Source organism: Podarcis erhardii, assembly GCF_964252035.2.
Source record: "Podarcis erhardii genome assembly, chromosome: 4".
NCBI classification, from domain to species: Eukaryota; Metazoa; Chordata; class Lepidosauria; order Squamata; family Lacertidae; genus Podarcis; species Podarcis erhardii.
In genome coordinates, this window is record NC_138508.1 from 1,211,039 (window position 1) to 1,223,235 (window position 12,197).

The window sequence follows — 12,197 nt, forward strand, 5'->3', positions numbered from 1 at the left end:
CAGAGTCAAAGTCCTAGGGACTCCTTTGTACTGTATAAAGAAGGGGGATTTCGGGGGAGTCATTGTTTTTCTGAAAGGGGGGGCGGAGGGCCAACTGAGTTTGGGATCCTCTGATCTGCAGGAAGGAGAGCGTGGCAGCCCTGGCCCCTCCCTGGCAGGACCCTCTCCTCCCCCCTGACTTGGGGTCCCCCCCCCTTCCCGGCAGGATCTCTCTCCTTCCCTGACCTTCCTCCTGGCTCTCAGCCCCGGGGCTCCTTCCTCCTCTGGGTAGCAGGAGCATATGGGGGGAGGGTCTTTGCACCCCTGACCTTCTCCTCCCTGACTTGGGGTCCCCCCCCCTGCAGGAGCAGATCAGCCCCCCCCCCCAGGCCCCCTCCCCTGCTGCAGCCCTGGGACCCCCACCAGATCCCAGAGAGAGAGAGAGGAGACTCACCAGGTCCCGGGAGGGGAGAGCGAGGCAGCCCTTGCAGGAGAGACACCCAAGCAGGGAAGGACTGGGGAGGGGGGGGGCTTGGCTGGGGAGGACTTGGCCCCCCCTTGCTTCCTGGCCTCTCTAGGAAGGCAGCTCGGTTCCCTTTAACCCTTTCAAGGCCAGTCCCCCCCTCCAGCTCAGCCCTCTCTCGCTCTCTCCCAAAATTGGGCTCTGAGAAGAGAAGCCTCCCTGGCAAAGACCCTGATGCTGGGAAAGAGGGGGGGGGTCCGGGGGGGGACGAAGAGGAGGACACGACAAAGGAAGAAGAGGGACCTTGCTGCCTGGGAAGCCGGAAACCTCATCCTGGCCTCTCTAGGAAGGCAGCTCGGTTCCCTTTAACCCTTGCAGTGCCGAGTCCCCCCAGCTCAGCCCTCTCTCACTCTCTCCATCGTTGCACAATCCCAGAATCGGGCTCTGAGCTGCAACCTCATGAGAAGAGAAGCCTCCCTGGAAAAGACCCTGATGCTGGGAAAGACAGGAGGCCTGGCGTGGCGAAGAGGCGGGAAGACTAAAGAAGAACCTTGCTGCCTGGGAAGCCAGAAACTCATCCTGGCCTCTCTAGGAAGGCAGCTTGGTTCCCTTTAACCCTTGCAGTGCCGAGTCCCCCCAGCTCAGCCCCCCCCTTGCATTGCACACTCACTTAGCCAGGGCAGAACTCTGATTTCTATTCATTTCTGTTCTTTTGAATGGCTCTAAGGGGGCAGCTGCCCCCTGGCTCGGCCTATGGCAAGGTGTGCTTTTGGGGGGGATTTTGGCTCTTGGCTGGGCTCTGTGTTCAATAGTGGGGAGACGATGAGGCACCTAACCATAAGCCTGCATTTTTATCAAAGCTTCTATATATTTCAATCAAGGCTTGTATTTAAAATTGAGCTTAAAAAGGATTTTCAAATGTTTCATGCCAGGCAGAGAAAACCTTGGCCATTCTCCTAAGACAAGAGGGCCCCATTGATTTATAGTAGAAAAACAATTCTCAAAGTCATAAAAAGGGAGAATTACATATGCTGCCCCAAGGCTGAAAAAACACTATTAAGAATGGGTAAGATAATACTAATGTGCCTCCCAGTAAAATGAGCCAGATCTTCTAAGGTTGAAAGGCCAGGAGCAAAAGGGAAAAACATTTAGCTGACAGAAAAAGAGAACATTTTTGAAAAGTCTTTTCTAAAGCTGTTTCTTAAACTGAGAGAGTTAAAAAGGCAATAAATGTTGAGAAGAGCTAATGGGAGAAGCATCTAGCTGGCTGTGAAAGGAGGGGTGCAAACTGAAGAGGCTTCTTTTAAAAGCTGTGTTTTATTGAGTTCCTTCCTTTTTACTTTGAAAAGCTTTATTCTTTTAAGAGGCTACCTATGATAAATGTATGAAATATATTAGCTTAAATATATTGGCTTAAATGTAATTATGCAAAGGATTTAAGGAATGCTAGATTCTTATTTCATATGGTTGTAAGAGTTGTATTTATCCTGAAATTAAGTCAGCCACCAGCCTACCCCCCCTGCCAGACAGAAGACGCCATCCAAGCAGTCTTGATATATAGTTGTCAGGCATTTGTTTAGAAACATTAAATGAAGGAAATCTTTCAATGTTGATGTGAAACTCAAGATCCTTGACATCTGTTGAACATAAAAATGTAAGATTAAACATTTGTTTTAGAAGGCAATAGGGCAAGGAGGGCAAGAGGTGAGCTGGTAATTAAGATTCCATGTAAGATATATTATTACTTATTTGTCATTTATATATAGCTCTTTGTCTCCCTTATAAGGATAGAAGGAAGTGGGTGTATCTTTTGTGATTGGTTCTAGCAAACAGCCAATAGGAATTTCAACCAGGCTGATTGGACAGAGGCAGCCACAGGAGGAGCAAAGGGGGCTGGATTAAGGGAATATAAATGCTGGCCAGAATGGCAGGAGGCCAGGCCAGAGCTTGGTAACCATACCACTGTGCCTCTTATTTATTTGTCTGACAAATAAATTACTATTTTAATTTCTCTATTGCTGCGTTGAATATTTCATTCCAGCTAAGCGTTAACCACAAGCAGGGTGCTACATTTTATGGTGCCCTGTGACTCGGATAAGTGGTCTGCTGGAACGCAGCCCCTTCGCCCTACTGGGCAGGGTACAAGAGAGAGGACAACTGCTTACCCAAAGCGCGCACTGGTAAATTTTTCCAGGGGGAACGCAGAAGACTCGTCTGTCTGATACCCTGCTCACTGGCGGCGACGGACCGGGGGAAACAGGGAACCAACCAAGGGTAAGTGCACAAAGGGATTTTTGGCCCTCCAATTAATTAGGAGGAAGAGAAGTCTTGATCAAACTTCTGCGTCTCAGTAAGGGGAAACTGAGTACGCTAGGTGGTTGGGTACATCAGATGGTGATCTGGTGTAGGGAAAGGGAAGGATTGGGAGGTAGAGTGTGGTGAAGTATCCAGCGCATTGTATGTGTGAGAAAGTACAGAGCAATCTGTAGCTGACCTGAGTGTGGAGTGGGCAGTACTTCGGTTCCTAGTAAGGCGACTTCACTAGGCAAGGAAACCCACAAAGCGCGTCTGTGAGTGACTGAGTGGATACTTCACAGGGCCATACAATGGGAGTTGGGGGTTCAAAGGGGGAAAATACACCTCTTGAGTGTATGTTAAATAATTTTAAGAAAGCCTTCTCAGGGGCATATGGAGTCAAAATGACGCCAGAGCGCTTGAGAACGTTATGTGAACTAGAATGGCCAAAACAAATTACTGGATGGCCATCCCAGGGAACCTTTGATATAAATTTAGTGAGCAAACTTTGGACTGATATCGCCAAAGAAACTGGAGGGTGCCCAGAACAATTTCCATATATAGATTCCTGGCTGAGCACATTAAATAAAAATCCTCCATGGATAAGGGAATGCAAAGTCAAACGATGCAAATTATTGGCTGTAAAAGCCGAAGCTAGGAAAGGAATCTTGCCAAATAAACTCAAACCCATTTTTGAGGGGCCAGAGGAAGAGGTGCTTCCACCTCCACCCTATGCTCCACATCGAAGGGAGCTTAATCCAAACACTCCACCAGTTGTAACCCCAAGGCAAGAAACTGGAATGAATAATGGGAGTGGAGTCACAGAGCTTGATTCCTTGATAGATTATGATAAATATCTTCAGGAGGCATTGGAGTCCTATAATAAAGCCCAAGCAGAAGTGGTTATTCCACCTGTGACTCCTAATAGACCTCCATCTACAGTCTCCTTTAGTGGAACAACTGATTGCCCACCCCAAACCCCTGTACATCCAAGTCCCAGAGAAATATTACAGAAGTTACAGGGAGACCTTGCTCGGTCAGCAAGCAATACAGCCAGGCATATAAAGCTGCTAAAAGAACGCCTTGCGACAGATACCATCCCCTATGATTTGAGGCCCCTAGAGCAAAGTGAAGAGAAAGGTCACGTAGTAGCCCCTCTTAGAAGAGTATTTGATGCACTTGAGGAGCCTGCGCTGGTTAATGGGCAACCCGGACCACGGCCACCTCGAACTTCGACCCTGCAATATATTCCATTCACAACTACAGATCTGATGAATTGGAAAACACACACCCCATCTTTTGCAGAAAAACCTCAGGCTATGATGGACTTGGTGACTTCAATAATAAATACTCATAGTCCTACTTGGACAGATTGCCGCCAGCTCCTGAATACTCTGTTCACCACTGAGGAAAGGAGAGACATAATTGAAAAGGCACAGATATATTTGCGTGAGCAGGCCAGAGTGGGAAATATTTATAATATTGACCGTCATCTCCAAGATAACTTTCCCTTGGAAGATCCTAATTGGGATCCAAACAATGCAATTCACCTGGCCAGACTCACCACCTACCGCCAGACACTTGTGCAAGGTATCCGCAGGGCATGCCAGAAACCCACTAATATGTCTAAAGTCTCAGAAGGGTAGATGTGTTACCCATAACACTGTTTCGTGTTCGGTGTGCACCCACAAAAAGACTTAAGTTGTCACCTTTTGAGCTCCTGTATGGGAGACCGCCCTCCTTTGTTCAGGATATTCCAGCTGACCTTAAACAAATAGGAGATCATGTGACACAGGGACAAGTGCAATCTCTCTCCCGTGTTTTTGTTTCTCTTAACAGGTGGGCCCTCGAGCGCACGCCGTGCAGCATTGCCGAGCCGATTCATCAGTTCCAGGCTGGCGATAGCGTATGGGTGAAAGAGTGGAAACGTGATCCACTTGCACCCAAGTGGCGTGGACCTTACACCGTCTTGCTCTCTACTCCAACAGCGGTGAAGGTAGCTGAGGTGACCCCCTGGATTCATCACTCTCGTTTGAAGAAGTCCGAAGGCAGTTGGACGTGCAAAGGTGACCCCTCTAATCCTTTAAAACTAACTCTCTCCAAAAACCCCTGTATCTAGCCCTACCGGGAACGGGCTAGGTCACGGGCAACATTTGACGACCGGCCTGCTGCAGCCACAACCTGGAAGCTGGCTGACCTGCGCACGCCTGAAGCTTGAGGAGCGGCTGAACCAGCGACTGTGAACGGAAAGATTCTCTAATACAATTGATTGACTGCCCCCCTTGTGGAACAATTATCAGAGATATTACTCATTGGGGATCCTCGGGATATATGTTTTGGTCTTGGTGGTTCCCCATTTCTGTCACTGGGGGAATTATATTGGGGCTAATAATTATTTGCTATCATAATAAGGTAATCTTTTGTGGAAGGAATGCATATACTAGACATCAACATGATTTTATTATTAATCCTGATCCCTTGGGAAGGGGAAGGGTCCTTGAATCTGACCAAATTGGCTAAATATGGATTCAGCCATGACCACAATATGTGGGTAGGTTTAGCTGAAATGGTAGCTAATGTTGCAAATAGGACCAATTGCCTTGTTTGCTCTCTTGGGCCAGATGTTTCAGAGGGAGGTATGCCCTTATTACCGATACCATTAGATGCTATTGGTATGGTAAGCGAAATGCCACACCAAACTGAAATACAGAATTTCCCCGGATGGAACTCAACTAAACCATTACGAGTTATACCTGTACAAGGGGAATTCTGTGTACATAAATCATCAGATGCAGCTGATTCTCCCATGATAGGCTCTTCTCATTGTCACTATACTTGGGATTATAAGAAGAATAGTCATACCTGGGCACACGGTACTACCTATCGAACTCGGAATACCTTGCCCTGTGCACCTCCTTTTATTCACGCATGGAAAGTGGTGTGGAACATAACTGTGACAGAAAAAGGCAATCTAACATACTGCACTGTGAACTCTCTACCCCTTTTGGTATTTCGCCTTCTGTATTTCCCGTACCAAAAACCTCAGACCCGATGGTTGTGGTGGATATGTGGAGAATGGGCATACAAGAAACTCCCTTCCAAATGGAGTGGGACTTGTTTCTTGGGTTGGGTATTACCACCAATGTGGATTATGCCCACTAGTTCGGCCAGGCGAACACGAAGGAATGCTGATATTTCTCATATAGCAGGAGGAAGTACCCAAAGTTGGAGCGGTACTGATGATTGGCCGCCAGAGCGCATTATAGCCTATTATGATCCTGCCTCCTGGAATCCTGGTGAGCTCATACAAGGGGCACGGGATCCTATTTATAATCTAAACAGAATAATTCGATTGCAAGCAGTAGTGGAACTTGTAACCAATGCAACGGCCCAGAGTTTGGGACTTATTGCACAACAGTTGGATGAAAGTAGAGCCGCCATTTTGCAGCTGAAAATGGGAATGGATTATGTACTTGCCAGGCAAGGAGGCCTATGTGGAGTCTTGAACTTGACAGGGAATGCCTGTTGCTTTAACATTTCTGATAATGGTGAGGCAATCCGTGTGTTGGCCACAAAGATGGAGAATATAGCACATGTCCCAGTACAAACATGGGAAGGATGGGATATGGGATGGCTCACCAATTGGTTACCTAATGTCACAGGACTCAAAGGGATACTATTGTCTTGCTTGTTTTTCTTGACAGTAGTAGTATTGGTTTTATGTATGATGCCATGTATCATTTCATGTTTTAGAAGTACAATTAGCAAGATGGTTTCAAATGAAACTCTACCTCATATCATGGCCCTATACAGAGCTTTACCTCAGGAATATGATGAAGGTCAAGCTATCAAGGACACTTGGGATGAAGGTCCTTGAGCTTGAAAGGGGGGAATGAGGCACCTAACCAAAAGCCTGCATTTTTATCAAAGCTTCTATATATTTCAATCAAGGCTTGTATTTAAAATTGAGCTTAAAAAGGATTTTCAAATGTTTCATGCCAGGCAGAGAAAACCTTGGCCATTCTCCTAAGACAAGAGGGCCCCATTGATTTATAGTAGAAAAACAATTCTCAAAGTCATAAAAAGGGAGAATTACATATGCTGCCCCAAGGCTGAAAAAACACTATTAAGAATGGGTAAGATAATACTAATGTGCCTCCCAGTAAAATAAGCCAGATCTTCTTTCTAAGGTTGAAAGGCCAGGAGCAAAAGGGAAAAACATTTAGCTGACAGAAAAAGAGAACATTTTTGAAAAGTCTTTTCTAAAGCTGTTTCTTAAACTGAGAGAGTTAAAAAGGCAATAAATGTTGAGAAGAGCTAATGGGAGAAGCATCTAGCTGGCTGTGAAAGGAGGGGTGCAAACTGAAGAGGCTTCTTTTAAAAGCTGTGTTTTATTGAGTTCCTTCCTTTTTACTTTGAAAAGCTTTATTCTTTTAAGAGGCTACCTATGATAAATGTATGAAATATATTAGCTTAAATATATTGGCTTAAATGTAATTATGCAAAGGATTTAAGGAATGCTAGATTCTTATTTCATATGGTTGTAAGAGTTGTATTTATCCTGAAATTAAGTCAGCCACCAGCCTACCCCCCCTGCCAGACAGAAGACGCCATCCAAGCAGTCTTGATATATAGTTGTCAGGCATTTGTTTAGAAACATTAAATGAAGGAAATCTTTCAATGTTGATGTGAAACTCAAGATCCTTGACATCTGTTGAACATAAAAATGTAAGATTAAACATTTGTTTTAGAAGGCAATAGGGCAAGGAGGGCAAGAGGTGAGCTGGTAATTAAGATTCCATGTAAGATATATTATTACTTATATGTCATATATATAGCTCTTTGTCTCCCTTATAAGGGCAAGGAAGTGGGTGTATCTTTTGTGGGTGTATCTTTTGTGATTGGTTCTACCAAACAGCCAATAGGAATTTCAACCAGGCTGATTGGACAGAGGCAGCCACAGGAGGAGCAAGGGGGCTGGATTAAGGGAATATAAATGCTGGCCAGAATGGCAGGAGAGCAGGCCAGAGCTTGGTAACCATATACCACTGTGCCTCTTATTTATTTGTCTGACAAATAAATTACTATTTTAATTTCTCTATTGCTGCGTTGAATATTTCATTCCAGCTAAGCGTTAACCACAAGCAGGGTGCTACAACGATGCAGTGATTTCTCCAAAGCAGCTCTTTATTTGTAAGCTGGAACAGAACTGGACAGCAAACAGCTCAGCCGGCCGGCTTTTATAGGCTGTCAACATTGTAGCAGCAACACCCAGGGCTTCCCGCCTAAAGTAACTGACATGGACCTGAGTGAAAACTATATACAGTGATACCTCAGGTTACAAACGCATCAGTTTGCAGACGCCTCAGGTTACAGACTCCGCCAACCCAACAAAAGTACCTTGGATTAAGAACTTTGCTTCAGAATGAGAACACAAATCGTGCTCCAGCAGCGTGACGGCAGCAGGAGGCCCCATTAGCTAAAGTGGTGCTTCAGGTTAAGAACAGTTTCAGGTTAAGAACGGACCTCCGGAACAAATTAGGTTCTTAACCCGAGGTACCACTGTACACGATATTCCTGGTGGCCAGTACATAACACTCTGAGCATCTCCTTCCATTGGCCGGAAACCAGAGGAAGAGCTTGCAGGGAAAAGGGTTTTGCAGGAGGCAAGGAAGCTCCTCCTGGAATTCAGGAGTGGAGAGATAGGAGGGGATCCTAGGGTCATCTAGTCCAACCCCCTGCAATGCAGGAATCTCAGCTAAAGCATCCATGGCAGATGGCCCTCCGATCTCTGCTGAGAAACCTCCAAGGAAGGAGAGTCCCCCACCTCCCAAGGGAGACCTTTCCCCTGCCAAACTGCTCTTAGATGTCCCTTAAGACAGCGGGTCCTGGGTTCCAGCACTGCTTAAATAATGGCGCTGGCTACCAAGGAGGAACCAAGCGAAGTTCAAAATAAATAAATCCTATTCTCATCATGAATCAATCATTAAAAACTTCCCTGAACAGGGCTGCCTTCAGGAGTCTTCTAAACATCAGAGAGTTGTTTATTTCTTTGACATCCGATGGGAGGGCGTTCCACAGAAGAGGCGCCACCACCGAGAAGGCCCTTTGCCTATCATGTTGTAAGCCGCCTTGAGCATTGTTTTAACGATGGAAAGGTTACAAATAAAATAAAATGATGATGAAGATTGAACAAATGTCTACGATTTCCAACAGGCTACTTTGTGTGAGGGAAACTGCAATCCAGGGAGTCTCTGGCAGGAGATAATCAGATAAGGAAAGCTTTATTTACAAAAAAAAAAAGAGAATGGTGAAACAAAGTGAAGACAGGAGATGTGTTCTTTCAGGGAGAAGTTAACTTATTACTTCAGCTAAATGTCTCAGGATTAAACACAGTTCTGCAGGCACAGCTTCTCTTCAACTCCCTCCTCTCAAAATCAGTTGTCACACTTCAGGGAGATGTTCAGGTTTCCAGAATAGGTGGTGAAAGGCTGGACTCTCTTTCTGCTGCTTCTCTCTCACCCCCGAACTTAGTTATGAGGGGTCTTTCCGTGAGGTACTTTTGACACAGCCCAGCTTCCTTCACAGCGAGGGGCCACTTTCCCTGGGTTCCCCTGAGGTATTTTCCTTTGTATGCCAGACCCAGGGGATCTTCTCAGCCCTTGCCATGGACTCAGGAATCTCCCTTTCCTAGAAGATCTCTCTCCTCCTGACTGGAAGGAGACCCCAGAAGAAGAAGAGGAGAGTCTTCCCACAGCTTCTCCCTCCAGCTTCTCTTCCATCTGAATACTCCCTTCGGACCCTCAACATGGTCTCCCCATCTCAGCTGTGAGGCTCCTTCCTCTGGCTCCATAGATATTCTCCTCAGAGTGGAGGATCCACTCAGATCAGAGCCACTTCTCCCTCCCTCCAACCCCTCCGACTCTCTCTCCCCCTAAACTGTCTCATGTGGAGACTTGTTCCAAAGTGGCAGAAGGCCAGCAAGAGTCCCATCTGGATGCCTCTAACCACTGAGCCAGCTGGCCATTGAGAGCTGTTAACGGAGAAATCCGAGGGCTCCCTTGGACAAAAACAAAGACACCAACCAGGATAACTTGGAGCAAAACAGCAGCCTGTGGGCTTGGCCTTTATTGGATACTGTCGTGACAGGACTCCCACCTGCAACAAGGTGAAGCAAAGTGGAAGTCCAGAACAAAAGAAGACCCCAACTTTTATTGGTTACTAATCCCCCAAACTACACCCTTAAGACTACATCACAACTACATCACAAAAAGGAGGGGTTGAGGGAGGAGTTGTGGAGGTAACCTGAGTGTCCTGTCACCTGGCTGTTTCCCCCTTTCCCCCTCCCCATGAGTATTTTCCAGGTGACAGAGGGGACTTTGCAGTTTCCTGCCCCCAGAGGGAAGATCTGATTATTGCCCTTTGTTCCAGTCCATGCTGAATCCACTCCCATATGCAAGTTCTTTGTGATCTTCATTGTCTTCTGTCTGGGACCCTCAGGGTTGGCATAGCAACTGGGCAGGGCTCCTGTGGATGTGCTGGGATGCTGAAGGGATTATGGCTGCCCTGTATCAAACCTTCCCCATTTTGTAGTCCTTCCTTCATGGAGTAAAATAAAAGTGGAACAGTGCAGATCCGATGTATGGTTGATTTTCTATGAATTTATAACAGAAGCGCAGCGTATGTATGCTGCTAAAATGGAATACACAGGATGAAACGGTTAAATCAGCAATGATTAAGTGGGCACAGGACATTGGACATGATATTATGTTTGCTGATTGGGAGCAGTTATGGACCACAGGCATTAAGTTTACGGCATGTAGTGCCTTGAAAGAAAACATAATGAAAATGATCTATAGGTGGTACATGACCCCAGTCAAGCTTGCAAAGATATATCATTTGCCCAATAACAAGTGTTGGAAATGTAATGAATGCGAAGGAACTTTTTATCATCTTTGGTGGACCTGCCCTAAGATTAAGGCTTACTGGGAAATGATCTATAATGAAATTAAGAAAATCCTTAAATGGACTTTTATAAAGAAACCGGAGGCCTTTCTCTTGGGCATGGTTGGCCAAACAATTCCAAAGAAAGATAGAACCTTTTTTATGTATGCAACTACAGCAGCAAGAATCCTCCTGGCAAAGTATTGGAAGACGCAAGAACTACCTACTCTGGAAGAATGGCAGACCAAGGTGACTGAATTTATGGGGTTGGCGGAGATGACCGGCAGAATTCGAGACCAGAGGAGAAAGTCGGTGGAAGAGGACTGGGAAAAATTTAAAATTTATCTTAAGGACGTTTGTAATATTATGGAATGCTAAGATGTCAAGGGATTAGACACAAGGAATTACAGTTGTAAAATTTGAATTTGATAAACTTTAATAAGAAATATATTTAAGAATTGGATGAAAGAATGCTAAAAAAATTGATAAAATAAGGATGCAGCGAAGGGGAGGTTTGGGGAAGTCAGGTTATATGTTTTTGTTTGTATTTTTGTTTGTCGAAAATTAATAAAAATTATTTAAAAAAAAAAAAAAGAAGCGCAGCGTATGTAGTGTGTGAGTGTGAGTGTGTGTGAAGTTTGTACAAACTGAATGATGGGGGGGGGGTTCCTGCGACAGAGCCACTGCCAGTCCAGGATTCCCCTAGCCAAAGTGGGCCTGCCAAACTAGGCCAGAGATGAGGACCCCGCCCAAAAAATGAATTATTTTTCATCTATCATAATATTAGCCAGCCTCTGTCTGCATCAGGATGTCAAGACCCGGCATGTGGCGGCTGCAAGAGGCAAATGTCACTCTAAGGTCCTTAGCAAAGGAATTGAGCAGAAAACTGCCAGGATCATGATGCCGTCATCTATGGATGGCAGCTATGGATCGCTACGGATGGTGGCTAGCAGACTGAGGCTGAATCCCGACAAGACAGAAGTCCTGTTTTCAGGGGACGGGCAGGTAGGGGGGACTCCCTGGTCCTGAATGGGTTAACTGCCCCTAGAAGACCAGGTGCACAGCCTGGGAGTCAATTTGGACTCACAGCTGTCCATGGAGGTGAAGGTTAATTCTGTGTCCAGGGCAGCTGTCTACCAGCTCCATTTGGTCCGCAGGCTGAGACCCTCCCTGCCCACGGACTATCTCGCCAGAGTGGTGCATGCTCTAGTTATCTCCCGCTTGGACTACTGCCATGCACTCTATGTGGGGCTACCTTGGAAGATCACCCAGAAACTACAACTAATCCAGAATCCAGCACTAGACTGGTGACTGGGAGCGGCTGCCAGGACCATATAACGCCAGTCCTGAAAGATCTACATTGGCTCCCAGGACGTTTCCAAGCACAATTCAAAGTGTTGGTGCTGACCTTGAAAGCCCTCAACGGCCCCGTATACCTGAAGGAGCATCTCCACTCCCATCGTTCAGCCTGGACACTGAGGTCCTGCTCTGAGGGCCTTCTGGCAGTTACCTCAAT

General features: G+C 46.1%; 1 protein-coding gene and 1 long non-coding RNA gene across 2 annotated transcripts in view; one reads left to right on the plus strand and one right to left on the minus strand.

Annotated features, from left to right (window-relative positions):
• The window catches only part of LOC309341387, an 81,732-nt gene extending 70,398 nt beyond the window's left edge, over positions 1–11,334 (plus strand). The window contains exon 3 of the long non-coding RNA XR_014156290.1: positions 11,308–11,334. This is a non-coding gene — a long non-coding RNA (uncharacterized lncRNA). The remainder of the gene's footprint in view (positions 1–11,307) is intronic.
• LOC309340935 (uncharacterized protein) overlaps positions 1–12,197 on the minus strand; it is a 157,465-nt gene that overhangs the window by 14,090 nt on the left and 131,178 nt on the right. The gene's annotated exons all lie outside the window — the stretch shown is intronic.